The 19,736-nt window shown below is 41.1% G+C and overlaps 1 pseudogene; it reads right to left on the bottom strand.

Annotated features, from left to right (window-relative positions):
• The window catches only part of LOC101650152, a 41,497-nt pseudogene extending 21,890 nt beyond the window's left edge, over positions 1 to 19,607 (bottom strand).
• Positions 19,608 to 19,736: the final 129 nt, after the last annotated feature.

Raw genomic sequence — 19,736 nt, 5'->3', positions numbered from 1 at the left:
GTTTGCTAGCTCTAGGTCTTTGCACATGTCGTGATAACATTTGACTCTGTCTTCTCTAGCTGCCCTTTGAAAGGTTCCATTCAACTCTCTGATTCATCATTTCCTTCATCTGCTTCAGGTATGCTGGGATGAAGAGCAAGTTTCAGAGTCTCTTCTGACATCCACTGTGATCTGTTCTTTCTTTCCTGTCTTTCTTATGACCCCGTTGGCTTTGCTCCTTTCGAATGCCTTTCTGGATGCCCTTCCACAGTTCATCAGCTCTTCTTTCATTAGTGTTCACGGCAGTAAATCTGTTCTTGAGATGTTCTCAAAGTTCACATGGCATTGACTCAAGGTCATATTTTGGCTTTTATTAACTTGTTTTATTTTTCAACTGTAGCCTGAACTTACATATGAGCTATGGATGTTCTGTTCCACAGTCGGCCCCTGGCTTGGTTTCAGTGGCTGATGTTGAGCATGTGCATTCTCTCTCCCCAATAATGTAGTCAGTTTGGTTTCTGTGTATTCCATCTGGAGAAACTCATGTGTATATACTACATTTTGTTGTTGAAAACCGGTATTTGTTATGAACAAGTCACTGTTACTGTAAAATTCTACAATATGACCAGCATTAGTTCTCTCACTGAACATACATTTTCCAACTACTGTTCCTTCCTCTTTGTTCCCAACCTCTGCATTCCAATCGCAAAACATCTTGATCCCATGTTTGATCAATTTCCAAATGAAGACAATGGTAGAACCCTTCAATTTCTTCGTCACCTAGATCCCTGGTTGGTGCATAAATCTGAGTAATAATTGTATTTAATGGATTTCCTTCAAGCAGATAGATATAATCCTATCACTTTTAGCATTATGCTGCAATGTCCTTTTTGACCATCAATGCCACACTATTCCTCTTGAGCATGTCCTTCCAGGCATAGAAAAACATTATGCTTCAAAATAACGAATTGCAGTCCAATTTGGCTGACTAATGCCTAGGTTACAGCTCATTGTGTCTTCTACTTCATTTCTGATATCTTCCAATGTTCCTAGAGTCACATTCTGTACATTCTGAGCTCTGGTCTCAAGGAGATTTTTTAAGCTGCTTTTTCTTACGTGGACTCATGCCTTATAAGCAAATGAAGGTCTCAAAGTCTCAGCTCCCACAGGTTTTACTCCAGTCAGTTCCAATGATCAACGCCCCTCCGTGAAAGCAGCTCCTCCTCAGTCACATTTTCACTGACTCTGCCCCACGACGTGGCCCATCATCCAACACTACCTCCAACAGTGCTCTGTGTCCATTCATTCAGCCAGCGGTTCTCAACCTGTGGGTCAAGACACCTTGGGGTTCGAACGACCCTTTCTCAAGGGTCACCCAATTCATAACAGTATCAAAATTACAGTTAAGAAGTAGCCACAAAAATAAGTTTATGGTTGGGGGGGTCACCACAACATGAGAAACTATGTGAAAGGATCGCGGCACTGGGAAGGTTGAGAACCACTGCCTTAGGCCCTCAGTAACTGGCAATATTTCCATGCATAAAGTTTTCAGCAACTACTGTCTCTGAAATAGGTAGTCGATTGCTTCTTAGTTTGGAAGCCCCACAGAAACCTGTTAGGGTGATCCTGCTGGTATCTGAATTACCAGTGAATCGCTTCCGGAATCACAGCAACACACAGCCTCCACAGCACAACAAACTGACAGACAATTGTCGGTGTGCATTTTTACATATACCTGTTTCCAACCTCCATCCATTGAAGTATGGGGCCTAAGTGGTCCAGTTGGTATTAAGCTATAAATTGAAAGGCCACTGGTTCTGACCCACATGATGCTCTGTTGGGGAAAGTGAGGCTGCCTGCTCCTGTAAAGATTTACAGCCACTTGGTTCTATACCGTCACAATGACTCAAATGAATTCAATGGAAGCGAGCTTGGTGTGGTGTGGTTTGGTTTAGCTTGGTTTAGTTGTTGGAGTTTTCTGGTTGAGGGGCCTCAAAACACAAGAATGGCAGACAGTTGGAGGTGGATACTGCCCCTGGATGGTCCAACCAGGTATCACACTCACTAGAAAAGGGAAGGGTGATAGTTAGGGTCCACCCAGGGGCTTCTTGGAAGAAAGGCCTGTGATCTTCTACCCCAAAAGCAACCACGTCAATCCACTCAGAACACAGTTCTACTAGGACACACATGTGTGGGGTGCCAGGACTCAGGTGTCTGGACTCCAGGACAACTGTTTATTTGTCTTGATTTAGAGGCACATGACCTAGATGCAGAGTCAAATATAGACAATACAGAAATCTATGGGTAGACACAGAGGAAGAGCCCCTGAGGGGAAATTCTAGCAAGCAGGTAAAGTAGGGGATGGGAGTAGAGGATTTTCTATTAGGCTTGCGCTGGTTTTGAAAATTTTAAACATCTCAAAATAGCATGTCAATTCTTCTGGCCAGTCACTCTGAGTGAAAATTTCTAATTCAGTAGCATTCCCACTGTGGAAAGGGTGGATTAAATGAGGGAAGGAAGCCATGGAGACCTAAAGTGACCCTGTGCCACTGCACAGCAAGAAGGGCCCCAGTTGCCCGGTCTCAGGGGGACATTTAGACATCCAGAACACAACTTACATCTGGATTCCCAGTCAGCAGCACCGGAGATGAAAGTGTGGGCATGGGCCTTAGCCACTCATCTGAGGCTATTTGCAATACTGCCATAAGGCCCTACTGTCAGCACCATTCTCAATTGTTCTGAGTCTGAAGGCACCCAAAGAGTCTATGGGAGTAAATGGTTTGAAAACCTGCTCCCATAGGGCTTCTGTAGCCTCCATACCTTTGAGTGTGATTCCATCTTGGACGAGGACCCCCAAAGATTCCCTGAGGAGTGGAATCCAAGGCCAAGACTTCTCCCTGAATGGGTAGAAGCTGGCCTGCTTAACTCCCTTGAGAATTGCCAATGGACAGAACCCAACCCCAAACCAGGACAAATCTGGAGAGAGAGTCCTTCAAGAGCCTTGCCTCCCAAGGATGGCAGAGGTGTCCAAAAAATGATCTCAGTCCCACAACACCAACACCTCACTCAGCCTTGGTGGGGCAAAGGAGAATTGATGCCTAAAAACTGTCTCTTTGCCTCCTCAGGAGCACGGTCAGAGCTAGGGCTGGGATCAGGGTTCACTGTAGAGTTAAGTGGGCTTAACATGGGACTAGTGCTCAGTGTGGTATCCAGTTTAGGCCTGGGGTTTACTGTCCTTCAGCAGTTGGGAGATCCCAGGAGCTCTGGAGTACCAGTTCCTCCCAGGTGCAGGGTCTCAGTGAGTGTAAGCAGCTCTGAAGAGCCATGGCTCTGGGGACCCCATGTGCTTGTCGGCAGCATTGCAGTTACACCTCCAGCAAAAACATTCTAGCCCAGCTGCTTGGGGCTCTGGGCATGCCGAGGGCAAAAGGGGAACCAGGTATCATCTGCAGTGCACTTAGCAAGCTTTTTGAACTCCAAGGGGGTCCCCAGTCAGGGAACCCAGGAAGGAAATCATTTCCTCATCACATATCCATTTCTTGAAAGTGAAGTTTGAGTTTCATTGACTAGCCTCAGAGCAAGGTCACCCTCATCCCTAGGCACTGGGAATGCCATGCTGGGGTTGAGTCCACATCCTGTGTCATTGGCAGCCCTGCTGCTGGGTGTGTGCCCACATGTGTCAGCCTAAATGCCAAAGGCCCTGCTTTAGGACCCCATGCCATGTTCCAGGGAGCAATATCTACAATACAAGCTCCATGGGGGAGTAGGGTGTGGGTGCTGCCATCTCCCTTGGTTAAGCAGGATCTCCTGTCTCCACTGGCTGAGTGGGGGTGGCTGTGCACTGTGCTGATAAGGAGAGTTTGAGGGAGGACAACACCCAGGTTTTCCTGCTATCAGTAGTAAAATACGCAGATTCAACTCAGAGATCCTCACCGACAAGTACATCTCAGGGAAGGTGGCTATGTCCAGGTCTCCTGTGGTTGGACATGAAGCAATACCAGATGGAAGAGACAGGGTTCTGATGTTAAAATGGTGAAGGATATGAATGTGATTTGAGTCGAATGAGGATGTGCTACCATCCCAGGGACAAGGGAAGTCTAAAATACCAGTGGACATATGAGAAAGACCTGAACAAAGAAGGCCTGCGCTACCAGGGACACGTGCACGCGGGTGCACCCACACAGAGTAAAGAGAAAGCTCCTAGGTCAGCAGATCCACTTCTTCCCTAGGGAACCTCAACGCTTTAAAATGATGGCACAAAGGCCTGGAAGAGACCAAGCCTGGGGCCTGGCCAAGGGGGGCATGGAGCTTTCTGGTCAGCAGAAGTCAGCAGCAAAGGCTCTGATCAGGCTCCAGCCCCTGCCTGGACCTTGGGGTCATGACAAGAGAAAAGACCTTTGTTCTGAAACCTGTCGAAGCCAAAGTCTGCCCATCCCAGTCCAGGCCAGAATTAAGAGCATGGTCAGGCTCAGAACTCAGGTGCGATCAGATTGGCAAGTGACTTATGCCACCTAGAAATCCTCACAAAATGACCTCGTCCAGGCTGGCCAAGGGCAAAGGGAGGAGACGAGCCAGTCAGGGGGCAGTGTAGCAATGATGGAACATACAACTTTCCTCTAGTTCTTAAATGCTTCCTCCCCCCACCACTCTCATGATCCCAATTCTACCTTACAAATCTGACCAGACCAGAAGATGTACACTGGTACAGATAAGAACTGGAAACACAGGGAATCCAGGATAGATGGTCCCTTTAGGACCAGTAGAAAGAGTGGTGATACTGGGAGGGTGGAGGGAAGGTGGGGTGGAAAGGGGGAACCGATTACAAAGATCTACATATAACCTCCTTTCTGGGGGATGGACATCAGAAAAGTGGGTGAAGGGAGACGTCGGACAGTGTAAGATGTGACAAAATAATAATAGTTTATAAATTATCAAGCGTTCATGAGGGAGGCGAGAGCGGAGAGGGAAGGGAAAAATGAGCTGATTCTAAGGACTCGAGTTGAAAGCAAATGTTTTGAGAATGATGTTGGCAACAAATGTACAAATGAGCTTGACACCATGGATGGATGGATGGATTGTAACACGAGTTGTACAAGGCCCCAATAAAAAATTTTTTCCTATAAAGATAGGTAGTGTTCATCTAGAAATATGTCCTCTTATTCTAAATTTTCAAATTCACAGTTGTGATCTTCATAGTTTTGGTTTGTTGTGCTATTGGTCTTTTCATTTCTTATTCTTAATATTTGTTTTTCCTATTCCTTTTACTTTAATAAATTTACCAGTAGTTTGCAAACATTTGTTAATATTTTTAAAGAATTAACTTCGTGTCTTATTGATTATTTCCTTGCTTCCTATTCATTTATTTCTGCTCTATTATTAATATTTATTGTCTTCTGGTGACTGATGTTTTACTTTGCTTTTTTTAAAAAATTGTTGGAGGTGTCGTGTTAACATGATGACTTCTGCTTTCTGTTTTGATATCCTCATACATCGTTCATGACATGTGTTCTTAGTACTGCTTCTGCTGTGTAATAAGATTTTAGTGTGCTTATTTTTGTTTTTTTTAAGGAATTTAAAATCTTAATCCCTTAATCCTACCATTTCCAAGTAATTTAATGTACAGAAGAGTTCATTTTCTGTTAGCTTTTAATTTTTTTTATCTTCCCATTGTTCATATCTACTTTCATAAGACTGCACGGTAAAAATTTTTATTTGTAATATCACTAATTAAAAAAAAGTATTAAGGCTAGCATTGTATCCTAGCATATGGTCTATTCTGAAGAATGGTACATAAGAACTTGAGAAAAAGGTACATTGAGGTTTTCCCAGATAGTATGCTTCCTATATGTCTAACAGGTCAGTAAACTGTGTTATTTAGTTCTTTTCTTACGGTATTGATATATTATCCAGTTGATCTTTTGAGTTGTTCTGTAAAACCCAGTGGAGTGGATTTAACTCTATTACTGTAAAATTATGTATTTCTATCTTTAAGTCTATAAAAGATTGATTAATGTATTTTGAGGGTCTTTGAATGCTTATATATTGAATGCATTGAATGCATATATATTTCTTATTATCTTTTCTTCTTGCTCTTTTGTTCCTTTTATCATATAATGCCCTTATTTGTCTCTTCTTAAAGATTTGGCGTTGGAGTCTTTTTTATTATTAGTATCGCATTTTAAAATAGTCATTGGTTAATATTGCTGCCCTTGCTTTTTTGATTGCCATTTGCTTGATATATTTTCTTCTATCTTTGATTTTTAAATTATATTTGTCTGTATGTCTCAAATGTGTTTTTTGTAAGCATAGATTTATGGATCATGTATGCTTATCCATTGTGCTTCTCTCTGCCTCTTGAGAGGTGCATTGATTCCACTTATATTCCACATCATTATTGATGTGTACCATTTTTATTGCTGTCATTATGCATTGGGTTGTCTTTTTGTTTTCCCACCCCCTTTGTGGAGTTACTGATTTTTTTCTCAATTTTTCTGCCCTGAGTTCATTTTGGAGGTTTTCGTTTAATTTTTGTCTTTGTGTTTGCTATTATTTTGTAAATCTTTATACTTTGCACTTGTTGTTTTTCTTTTGGATTAGCTTTATTTTTTCTTCTTCTTCACTCTTTCCATTTTTCTTGAGAATCTTGGTAATAATGATATGATTCCAAACAATAATTTTGGCATAGAAAATGTTTTTTAGGTCTTTCTAAGGGAAATTTATTGAATAAATATACATTTGTGAGTTTTCGTTAGAATGAAAAGCTTCAAGATACATTGGAGGGTGTGAAGAAAATTTCCACTCAACATGAGATTTTTTAAAATTTGAATTAACTATTCCTAACTTTGACAACAAATCGCACTAGTTGGTATCCTGGAGTGTAAGCTGAGATCTTATCAATAGCTATTACTCTCAAGTCTGCCTTTGGATAGATGGTGAAAGACAGACAAAGCCCATCCCAATGAAGAGAAAGCATGTTCAAATGCAGGAAGTTTCCCAAGAGTCACTGTGCATGGTGTCCCTAGAGAGGTGCTGACAAGGTGGGGAAATCACAGCTTCTAAGGGGAAAGCACCACTGACTTCATTCCCTGGCATCTGCTGAAAACATGGACTCAAGAACATTTTGAGAAATTAGTTTGCAGTTTCTTCCTCTTGTGACACATTTACTATCTTTTGGAATCAAAGATGTCCTTCGAATGAGTGTTCCCATCATTGTGACTCTAATGAATGATCTTACTTATGACTCTGCCCACCAGAAAGGTCATTCCAGTTCACCTGTTCCTGGTGTCAGGGGTCTCTCTATGCCTGGAACACTGTTTCTGCATCAAGTGAGATAATGGGTAGCAAGCATCACTAAGGACACATCCCAAATTTAGCTCCATAAGTCACCACAATTATTGTCTCAGACAGAGAGATCATTATTCATTCACTGCCAACAGTGCACGGAGCGCAATGCAGAAAGACATCTTCAAAGACCTGACCCTGGGCTATAGTAGGTCACTGAGCTCAGTACATTTGAAATCATGCACTGCTCGCATGAATCTGGACATGCTTGTATTTCATTGTCAACAGGTTTTGAGTAACAGATAGGGTGACAATTACCATGATAACCTGTTTTTCAAGAAGGAAAATGGGTTCTATAGGAGGACAATGAAGTATTAGAGTCACTTTAATATTTGTCCTTCCCATCCACTCAAGGCCACTTCCAGTGCTATGCCTAATCCAATCCCAAGTAGCACTGGTGCTGGAAACAGAGTCTCTTGTGATGGTGCAGATGAGAGTGAGGGTCTGTGAAGGTCTCACCATCTGAGGACAAGACGCCTGCAGCTGCACCTGAGCCAGGCCACCTGGAGACATAGAAAATAAACATGAAACACCCCATCTCTCTGTGAATATGCCATGTAGGATTACATGTCCCCCCAACACTGACCCGATGGCTGGCCCAACACCATGAGTAGAAGGAGGAAGGACCAGATATTTTGGAGCAAGTCACCCTGATTCAGCAGGCACTTGAGTCCCTTGGTGGGGAGACAGAACAGCATTTAAGCAGGAAATCACATGAGTGATTTGCTTATATGCACCATTGGCTGGATAATGTCTGGAGACTATGAACGATCATGGGCACCTAGGTCCTGCCACTCCAAAAGCAGTTTTCTCCAAGACTGGCTCCTGCTGAATGCTGGACCAAGGCAGCTTGAAGACATGGAGGTTATTGGATGCCTAAGCAGAGGCTCAGTTTCACATCTTGCCAGATGGAAGTGTATGCTATCTTAAAATAATCAGAGTCCTGGTGTATCTGTGTTCTTTGATATGAACACGTCAAATTTTCATTCACGTATTCTTTCCATTGTTCATTGTGAGATCTGAGAGCTATTCACACACCAGGAACTCTTCTCCACTGAGGACAAATCATTGAATCAAGCAAGCAAGTCAACGAGCAAGCAAACAAATAATATTTGCCTCAAAAACCTAACCCACTCTCCTTGATTTTTTTCTCCCTCATAGAGACCCTGTAGGGTTGAATAGAACTGTTCTGTGGGAGTTTTGGTAGAGTGTGACATTTTATAAATATACCCTGGGTCTGATAACCTATTTCTAATAACGACTAACTCGTTATTTTAAATCCTTGAGCTTTCATTTAATAACCAGATGCGTAACCTCAAAGTGTCACTCATCTCTTCCTATCTCTTCCCTAAGGGGTCTAATATATTGCAGGGCTTTATGGTGTGCCATTGAGGAGTAACGAGACCATGAAAATAGCCATGGGTCAAAGTTTTCAATCACATTATATACAAGTGAATGCTGGACAATGAGTAAAGAAGGCTGGAGAATGCTTTGATGGACTTTGAATGATGATGGTTCTGGAGAAGAATTTTGAAAATACCATGGGTACTGTAAAAATAAATTGATCTTAGAGGAAGTACAGCCACAGAATTTCCTAGAAGCAAGGATGGAGGTACTTTACCTCACACACTTTGGTCATGCTCTCAGGAGAGAGCAGTACCTGGAAAAAAGACTCCATGCTCAGTAAAGTCAAGAGTCAGTGAAAAAGAGGAAGATCCCTAATGGCATGGATTGATACAGTAGGTGTAGCAATGAGATCAAGCATAACAAGCATGATGATGGTGCAACATCAGACGATGCTCTGTTCTGCGTAAGGTTGGTATCACTTGGAACAGACTCAAAGGTACCTAAAATAAGCAAAAATGTGTCAATACACACAACAGTATTCTACAAAGGCCCTGGTAGAATTATAGTTAGTTTGGATAGAGGGGGTGGGGATGAATATGCAATTTCCTGCTGAAAAACACACAGCACCAAGGGCTCAAGTAGAAAGAAAATATTTTGAAAATGATGACAGCAACACATGTACAAATGTGCTTGACACATGGATGGATGAATGGATGGATGGATTGTGATAAGAGGTGTAAGATCCCCAAATAAAAAAGAAGAACAAACTAGTAAAAATAAAGGATAAAAGAAAAACACACATCAAAAGCAAATGTGTTCCAAGTTTCCAACCCAACTACTGTTGAGACACAAAGGCCTGGGCTGGATGAGAATGACATGGGGAAGCTTTACTTGGAAAGTGGAAGGAGCAAGCTAAAAGTAGAATCCCCAACACAAGATCCTGAAAGAAAAGGGGGAAAAAAGAGTGGGAGGGTGTTATAGAGCTTCAGGCATAAACATCAGTAAGTAAATTTGGGGATTAATTTATATGTGCCAATTTCGCAGGCACAGTCATGGATATGCACAGAGTGGGGTTGTGATGATTGACAAGATAAGGCTTTTTTGTACTTCTTGCTTCCAAATGTCTTATAATTTCATCTGGTGTTGTCTTTCTAACACATTTTGGATTCTTGGCCAAAGTCCTGTTTCATGGTGACCTGGAAGTTGGGAATGTCTTTCCTCTGCATGTGTGCCCAGCAGGTTTAGTCATAACTGATAGTAGGTTTGTATGATGGTATATTTATATAGGAGGAAATGGGTCAACAAAGAGAATGTTACCAGGAAGGAAAATACAGAATCATTTTAGGCAATATATGAGGGATATAGATTTCAACACCCTGTGGCAGTATGTCATATCCCAGGTGAGGTTCCTTTGGCAACTGTAATAGTTACAGTGTTACACAGGGTCAAGGAGGTTGGGCAGTGGTATCACACAGAATGTCGAATGACTTCACTGTTCTTATTCTGGAGTCTGATTCTTCTTGGCTACTTTATTGTAATAAATTATTGGTAATAATTATTGATAATAAATGTTGGTAAAATTTCACCAAGGATTATCTCAAAATTAACAAAAATAAAACTTCCTTAAGATGGTAACTCTTGCTATGTTTTGTTGCTTTTATTCCTTTCTCTCCCTCCCTCCTTCCCTCCATCCTTCCCTCCCTCCCTTCTTACTTTCCTTCCTTTTGGGATGTAGCAGTAACTGATTGACAGCCTTGAGAAAAATGTGCATACCATTTCATCTTCCATCATTCCTGTCAAAGAGCCAACTGGGGTTTCTGTTAAAAATGAAAGTTTATTTGAGTTACAAAACAATCCAGGAATTGGCAGTAGTACTTCTAAGGATTCAAAGTACTGATGTGAAAGGAAATTTTCAGAGAGTATAAATACAGCGGGGACCAGGAACTTACAAGAAAATTCTGATTGGTTGGCAACTTAAAAAAGTTTGAGTAATATCAAAATTATATATATATATGTACATATATTATAAACTATATATAACTAAGTGTGCTCAAAGGCTTCTTGAAGTATGATGACTTTGGAAAGTCAGTTTAAAAAAACACTATACATCAACAACAAAAATGAGGTCTGCAAGGGTATAACCGAGAGGAATTACTGAAATCCTAATGAGGGCTGAACATGATAGTGGGACAAGAGGAAAGTAAAAGGAAATAGAAGAAGGGGCTAGGAGGTAAAGGGCATTTATAGAGGTCTAAATAAAGGCATGTACATATGTAAATATATTTATATATGAGGATGGGGAAATAGATCTATGTGCATATATATATACATTTAGATGGACATTGAATCTCCACTCAAGTACTCCCTCAATGCAAGAATACTTTGTTCTATTAAGCTGGTACTCCATGATGCTCTCCCTCCCGACACTATCGCTGAAGGCAAAACAGGTGCATAAGCAAATGTGGAGAAAAAAGCTGATGGTGGCCGGATATCAAAAGATATCCTGGGGTCTTACAGGCTTGAAGGTAAACAATCGACCATCTAGCTCAGAGACAACAAAGCCCACCTAGAAGAAGCACACCAGCCTGTGTGATCACGAGGTGCCAAAGGGATCAGTTATCAGGCATCAAAGAACAAAACAATCATATCATTGTGTGTTCACCTCATGATACGATCGCTGAAGACAAATGGGTGCATAAGCAAATGTGGCGAATAAAGCTGATGGTGCCCAGCTATCAAATAATATAGTGTCTGGGGTCTTAAAGGCTTGAAGGTAAACAAGTGGCCATCTAGCTCAGAAGCAACAAAGCCCACGTGGAAGAAGCACACCAGCCTGTGCAATCACGAGGTGTCAAAGGTATCAGGTACCAGGCATCATCAGAGCAAAAAATCTTATCATAGTGAATGAAGGGGGTAGTACGGAGTGGAGATCCAAAGCCCCTTTGTAGGCCACTGGACATAACCTTACAGAAGGGTCTCAGGGAGGAGACGAGCCAGTCAGGGTGCGACGTAGCAATGATGAAACATACAACTTTCCTCTAGTTCCTAAATGCTTCCTCCTCCCTCACTATCATGATCCCAATTTTACCTTGCAAATCTAGCTAGACCAGAGGATGTTCACTGGTACAGATGGGAGGTGGAAACACAAGGAATCCAGGGTGGATGATCCCTTCAGGACCAGTGGTGTGAGTGGTGGTGCTGCAAGGGTGGAGGGAGAGTGGGTTGGAAGGGATGAACCAATTACAAGGATCTACATGTGACCTCCTCTCTGGGGGACAGACAGCAGAAGAGTGGGTGAGGGTAGACAGCGGACAGGGCAAGATATGACAAAATAATAATTGGTAAAGTATCAAGGGTTCATGAGGGGAGTGGGGAGGGAGTGGAAAAAATGTGAAGCTTATGCCAGGGGCTTAGGTGGAGAGTAGATGTTTTGGGAATGATGAGGGCAATGAATGTACAAATGTGCTTTACACAATTGATGTATGTATGGATAAGAGTTGTATGAGCCCCTAATAAACTGATTAAAAAAATATGATTCCAAGGAAAATACAATCTAGTGTACTGCAGTTTTGTTCTTTTAATTGGTAAACAAGAATAAAACTTTGCAGGTTAAAATTCTAACTACTTTGTTATTGTTTTGTTTCTATGACTCTATGACTAAGAGATGGAATGGAGGAGAAGATCCCATTCCAGATCTCATCTAGTGCCTGGTTGAAAAGCTCAACAGATGAATGGAGTCTTTTGTTCCAAGATGTCTTTGTCTAAAGTCTGGCATACTGTCCTGCCTGTAAGCTAGGAATGTAAACAGGGCTGAGGGCCAGGACCTTGTTCTAGAACCTGGATCTCTCCTTTGGACTGAGATTCCTCCCAACTTGGTGCCTGAGTGTCTCCTGAAAGTCATGAGATAAAGAGATAGTTATATAAAAAGTTATTGAGTTTCATTTATATATAAATAAAATTTATGAAATAAAATTACTTATATTAATATGATCTACATAAGTGGTTCTCAACCTGTGGGTCTTAACCCCTTTGGGCATCGAACAACCCTTTCACGGGGGTCACCCAATTCATAACAGTTGCAAAATTACAGTTAGAAAGTAACAACAAAAATAATTTTATGGTGGGGGGCGGTGACCACAACATGAGGGACTGCATTAAAGGGTTGCGGCATTAGGACAGTTGAGAACCACTGGTCTACAATATCTGACACATTATAAATACTTTAGGGGAGTGTACCATCAATACCACAAAGGAAACTGTAGATAAGAGTTTTACTGAAGAAAAACACCTCTGCTTGCTTCAAACACTGGGGCACACTACTCCAGGGCCCCTAAATGTGTCCTCAGAAACCCATCACCTATTCTGTGCTGACTCGCAGTCAGCAGTTGAAGATGGCAGCAGGACTTAGGCAAGCTAGATTTTGAGACCCACATGGAAACTCTGATGAGGGATTGTGGCTTGAGGATACCATTGTGTCATTGCTGGTCTATCCAGGGCTCAGCAAATTTTAGGGAAATCTTAACCATCCTATACCCTCCCGTCCCAATACCAGTTACTGGGTACAGATTTGCATCAGAGCTGACAGGTCCTTCAGCTTTGCCTTGTTCCCTCTGCACGATGTGCCTCCATATGTGGCCTTCTGCTCTTTGGAAATAGAAGAATGCTTACTCATATTACAATGGAATTTTTCAAATTCAGTGTTTGATACAAACCCACACTTCCAGGGAAGTCCTCAAGGGAAATAGTAAGATAGAGAGGAAGCCCCAGACACTGACAGGAAGCCAGCTTTTAACTCCTCTTTGCTCTGTCTGCTGTAACTGAACCCTGGGGCTGAGGGTCCTGAGCACACACTGAAGCCCAGTATCTCCCTGTGGGAAGGTTTGCATACAGAATGATTCCCTTTACTGTGTCTCTTTACTGTGATCCAAGGCTGTGTCCTTAAATTTGAGCCTGGCCATTTGAATATGGGGAATGTTCTTGTCATTGTCTCTGGGGATTGCAACTCAGCTATGCATAGAGTGTATGTAGGATTTAGTATTAACATTAGTATCAGTAACTGAGATGCACTGCAGGCCCTTCCTTAGCATTGGCCAATGCAATCCATGCCATACTTGCTGGTGGTGAATGCTGAGGCAGGTCAAGACTCTCTGAAATAAGCCCTCCTCTGCCTCAAGTCTCCCCCGGACTCTGCCAGCTGTACTTTTACCTGGACATATGGAAACAAAGACATTCTGGCCAGGAAACCATCACACATATCCATTGTTTATCTCTCTTGTTCATCGTCTTTTCCTTTTAAAAATTGTAACTGGGGGAATCTCAGGCCAGCCAACTCCACTGTAACTTGTGTATAATCATACCTGTTTAGTGAAGGGAGAGACATGGGCAGCCCATAGCTCTGACCTCTCTCCTAGAATTGGAGGCTTGGCCTAGGCTGGTTTTCATCAGCAGAGTAATGCACCGTCTTGTGTATCCATCAATTAGAAAGATAACTGAGGGGCATATATGACTGTCCTGAGGGAACTAGTGGGCAATTATAATATTTGGAAATATATGTGATTTCCTATTATACAAGTTTACTGGTGAAACCTCATAGAGACTAAGAGGAACATGAGAAACCATACGAATTTTTACCAGAATATAATCGCTCTCATCCATATGATATAAATGCCTAAGTGTACAAGCAAACGACAATAAAACAGGAAGTTATGGTCATGTGGTAAAGTACTGCAGCTAGGGGAGGGGGCCAGTGGAGGCCAAGATTAGGGTTAAAAAAAATAGGGAGAAGATATATCCTAGAAGAGGGTCAGACATTTTCCCTGGGTCCATGATTGCCCCCGAGAAAGAAACATGAATGCTTGCAAGACCACACCTCAGAAATAGGTTCAAAATGACCCCTTAAGAAGGATGTCAAGTCAGAAGATTAGATTAATTATCCCACCCTTTAGCAAAGCCCCATTATGTAATAAATAGTAATCAAATATAATAACCCCTGGATTTCACCTGAGAGTGCTGGAATGTCAGATGAAGTGTTTTTGGTTCTTTTGTTTTGAGGTGTGTGTGGGGGGTGGGGGGATGAACTGCAGAGTCCAAAGCCAAGAAGAGCAAAGAGAAAACTTCAACATGGATACTCACAGAATTGAACCTCTAATATCATTCTTGCTGATGCTCTTGACTTTACCATTTGAAATCCTTGGATCATACTCTGAAGTTCACGATTTTGGGATAGCAGTTACCTACACCTCCCATACCAGAGAGTTTCAGCTTTAAGGTCAATGGAATAGCTCAGTTCCTTTAATAATAGCATTGTAGGAGACTCTATTAAGTTGGGGTAATCCTGAGATACTGCTGAGTGGCTGGAGCTATGCGGTCTTTCACATTTCCTGCTAAGTGACTAAATGTCCCCATCCAAGGTGGAGTCTCAACTAAATAGGTATTATGTCTTTTAAGATGTACAACTGAGCAAGTGATAAACAGTATATTAGCATTAACAAGTCATGTCACAACAATGCCTGGGGTTTCATATTAAATGATTTCATAATTTGAACAGGTGTCAGGCTCTGCTTTGTGTTTTTGCTGATAGTGGTACCAGACAATATTGGCCCCTTTGAGACTGACCACTTTCACTCAGTATAAGGTTCTCTAGATCAATGTCATGATCAACTTTGTGGTTTCTCCTGTGTTTTTAGACATGTATAGTATACACATAAATGAATGTCCTAGAAGGAGTTGATGGAAATGATTTCTTGTTATGTGATCATGATACACAGAACACAGCCCTGCTCATATATTTCATATACCATAAGTTAATTATTATAGAAATTATTTCAGACCATGTGTATGCCCATTTGCTTAGCTTATTTCACTTATTTTATTTATATGGGGATAGACCCATCAGTTTTTATCTAGCCAGCATAAATTGATTTTAATTTTCAACATCTTAGAACATGAACACATATATACAACACTTTATCTGTTTTTGGACATTCAGGGTGTTTTTATAAAGAAAGCTACTATTCAGGTTAAAAGGCAAAAATAGAGGATTAAAAATGGCATTCACATTCTTAATATCACAAATCACAATAACAAACCTGGCCATTCTGTAAATTTTTCTTCAAAAACAATTGTAAACTTAGTAACATTAAAAAAAACAACAACAAACATCATATTCTGAGAGAGAGGGAGAGTTTCCATTAGGAAGGAAAAAGACCAAGGTCTTAACTTCGCTGGAGTAGAAGCCGTGGATGACATTTAAACTTTATAAAGGTTAGCCTGAAACATTTAGTAAATAGTTTGAAGTTTCTTGTGTTAAAGTGAATAGGATCTCCCAGGATTATAGACTTAAGATAATACATGTTTTATAGCAGAACATTCTTTCAAGATGTACATAATAAATATAGATTTCCTTCTCTTCCCTTGATGTGGCTAGGGTTGTCACTGCTCAAATGCAACCAGACCTACTTCTCCTAACTCTAAGCAGAACAAAGTTATTGAAAGGCTAGGTATAAACTCACAAAATTCTATACCCACCTGGCACAAGCAAGAACAAGTCTGAAATTATGTTCAGAACCACCTATGTTGCTTTGTTTAAGCATGAAGTCTTCAATCTGAAGAAGAACATAAAATGTTTAGCTGAAAGTCCTGGTGAAAACCTTCTGCAGCAAGGGAATGAACAACTTGGAAGAAAAGGTGCTCTGTCCCACAGGAAAGGGCAGGCATAGCTGCAAGCCCCAGTACCTTTTCAGGAGGAAAGGAACCATTAGAAAGTCATATCTCAGATCCAGGTTCAGGATGCCTGCCTAAGAATTAGCTTCAATCAAAAGACAAGAGAAATGCTCCATGGTCCAAACCCTGCCACAAACATGGCCATCATCAAGTAAAAGTAACACCGAGGTGCATCAGAGAAGTTAAAATCTAGTTTCTCTCCATGGAGTGTGCAAGTGAAGACAAAGCCAAACTTCAAATTAAAAATGAAGTTTTATTGAGGAATCTGATACCTTTGATATTTTTAGTGAAAACTAATTTTAACTGTGATGGACATTGCATATAGTTAATTATAAATGGAGCCTTGCCTATATTTTCACAAATCTTGACAATAAAAGTCTAGTAGGAGTTAGAATATAATCAGTTTGCAAGGGAAAACTTCATAAATAACACAATATGCTGATACGGATTGTCATATTGAACCTATCTATCTATCCATAAAAAGTAATAGATAATACAAAAGAATAAGAAAAGGGTCGTAATTGAAACAACATCAACATGTTATTCACATTTGGCACAGAGATGGGTACTATAAATTTAAATATGAAACTCTAAATATGGTGATTATGTTAAAAATCTAAATATGTTATAATTTCCTTAAATCGAAATTTAAGGAAAACATCATTAAATGTGTTATAAATAGTATGATAAATAAGGTCACAGTGAAGACACAATGAAGGTCACAATAAAAGAAAATAATAAAGTGGGAATTTATTTTTTGGAGACAATTATAAAACAAAATAAGGAACACTTCTAAACAATAATGTAAAATATATTTAAGGAAATCAAAGAATGCACAGATAAGAAGATAATGGAACAGAGTGCAGCTCAGGCCCTTCTTCGCCTGGAGTTCTGAAGTCAGTGCCTTCTCCCAGCCTCCTTTCACAGTTATGTATGGAAATGGCCTCCGCAGCAATGGAGCTCAGCCTTCAATGAATTTGACTATGAAAGAGGTCACTGGGGATGTGTACTCAGGACATCGCAGGAGGGATATAGTCTGAGCTCTCACCACTCCATAGGATACTGACCCACCGCTGGTTTAAGAGAATCTAGAGACAGAACAAGTGAGCACAATGTCTATGAGTTTTACAAGTCCTTGTTAAACCCCTGCAGCTGCACCTGGAGACAGTGAGGCATGTGCTCAGAGAAAGCATTCCCCAATTATCAGGTTTCAATCCCTGAGCTACTCACCTGAAATCTGCCCCCAAGAAGAGGAAGAAAGCGACATATTCTAAGGAATGAGATCCATGATTGCCAGGTGTTTTATCCATAGAGAGTAAGACCTACATTTAAATAAATATGTCATGAGACTCTATCTGGTGGACTATGTGGAGATTGGCTGTCAGTGGTACCTTTGTAATTCAGTTAAAAGGGGATCATCTGGAATGAGAATGTTGACTGTTTCCACAGAAAAAAATAGTCCTGTCCATGACTTCTCCATTCACCAAGACCAAAGTCCTGTTCTTCCAGGCCATGGAAGTGATGAGGAAGATGGTTGAGGGGGTAGATATGGCTTAGCATTGAGGATGACTTCAGGAATAAAATAGTGATCCTCTACTCTCAGGGTCTTCGATATTTATAAGAAACTCAAAACAAAGCCAAGGACATTTAAATTGTATGATACACATTTTCTCTTCTGCATTAGATTATAGTAACAATATTAGATATTGAAAAGTTTGAAGATCAGCTGACTCTAGAAATCTCAATGAATTCAGCCAAAAGTGGCCCCAATTCAATGATAACTGCAAATAGGAATGGCTTCTGTGAGTCACTAAAAAGGAAGAGCTTTTCTTCAACAATTACACTCCAGTGTCTACTCAAGAGTCATTGCAGTGGGGAAAGAGTACATGTAACACTAAAGCAATTTACTTATGACACAAGAAGACATTTCTTATCCACAAAGTCATTAATAATGTTATTCACACCTGATCTCACATTTTATACCGAATCTTATACTGGAATTCCTCACCTAAGGTTGTGTGTCACTAGATAGTGGAAAAGTTACTGCTATCGTACAACAAATTAGTAATAAACTCACCAAAAATTGGGTGAGTTGATTAACAGGACAAATGTGGATCCTCTGGGTGAAACCAAAAACAGTGGGCTGACATTCTGTGGGCTGTGGAAGTAAAGATATAACATCTGACATGAACAGCTGAATAATCCCATTTGACCCTAGAGATCTCCCTGTATCATGAATTTTCACAAATAAGTTAATGTCTTTCTGGACCACCATGAGCTGCAGGTTCTGACAGATAGACCAATACAAGATATTAGCACACAGATAATAAAATACAATTGGTGAGTTTATGTATTTTCAGATGGGATTCTAGAAAACACACACACACACACACACACACACACACGTACTAGGCCAACAAGGTTAGGAAAAACAACCAAAGGAAAAATCAGCAACAACAATAAAAATTGCGTCATTTGAAGAAGTACTTCAATATAAACTAGGCTGACCGCCTAGCTTTTAACTAAATCATTAGCTAGATGATTGCCAGACTGCCTCACAAAATGTGATGAAAGAACATACTGTTAAGATTTTCAACCAACAGTCAAGCACTTAAGAGATACCTTTACCCAGGCACCATTTTCCTGGAGTCTGATTGGACAGCATTTTATCTGAGCGTCATGAGAACTCTGATGCAGGGACCCCTGGAAGAGTCATTTTTTGTCTGTAAAGGTTAACAAGCTGATTGTTGCTGTAGGACAGAATATGTTCTTCTGTTACAATATAACTTTTGAATTCACAGATATCAGAAGTAGACACAGAAGTATTATTTTTAAATTAGAGAAAGATTCGTTGGGGAAACTAAGATTTAGAAGAATCCGCATATGACAACAGGAAACAACCTTGAAGCTCCTGCTGCACCTGCCCCTGGATCTGAGTTCTGTGCTCTGTGGGTCCTGAGTGCCCCCTGGAGACCTCCTCCCTCCAGGGGAGGCTCGTGTCTGGGATCTCACTGACTTCCCCTCACCGTGTCTCTTGCACAGTAGTACATGGCCGTGTCCTCGGGTTTCAGGCTGTCCATTTGAAGATAGAGCGTGTTCTTGGAGTTGTCTCTGGAGATGGCGAACTGGCCCTTTATGGAGTCTGTGTCATGTGTGGTACCACCAGCACTACTAATGTCTGCCACCCACTGCAGGCCCTTCCCAGGTGCCTGGTGCATCCAGCTCATGTAATTGTCACTTAAGGTGAATCCACGCAGGCCTGTCTGGATAGGACAGGCTGGATGAACAATCTGGAGGAGAAAACAACGGGACTGACAGTTCTGGGGGGACATGGGAGAGGGGGAGGA

The sequence above is a fragment of the Echinops telfairi genome, unplaced genomic scaffold, assembly GCF_000313985.2.
Source record: "Echinops telfairi isolate 266 unplaced genomic scaffold, ASM31398v2 ScPeMD7_7401;HRSCAF=8416, whole genome shotgun sequence".
In the NCBI taxonomy this organism is placed as follows: domain Eukaryota; kingdom Metazoa; phylum Chordata; class Mammalia; order Afrosoricida; family Tenrecidae; genus Echinops; species Echinops telfairi.
Note: the sequence above shows the minus strand (reverse complement) of the source record. Positions and strands in the feature narration are given on the sequence as shown.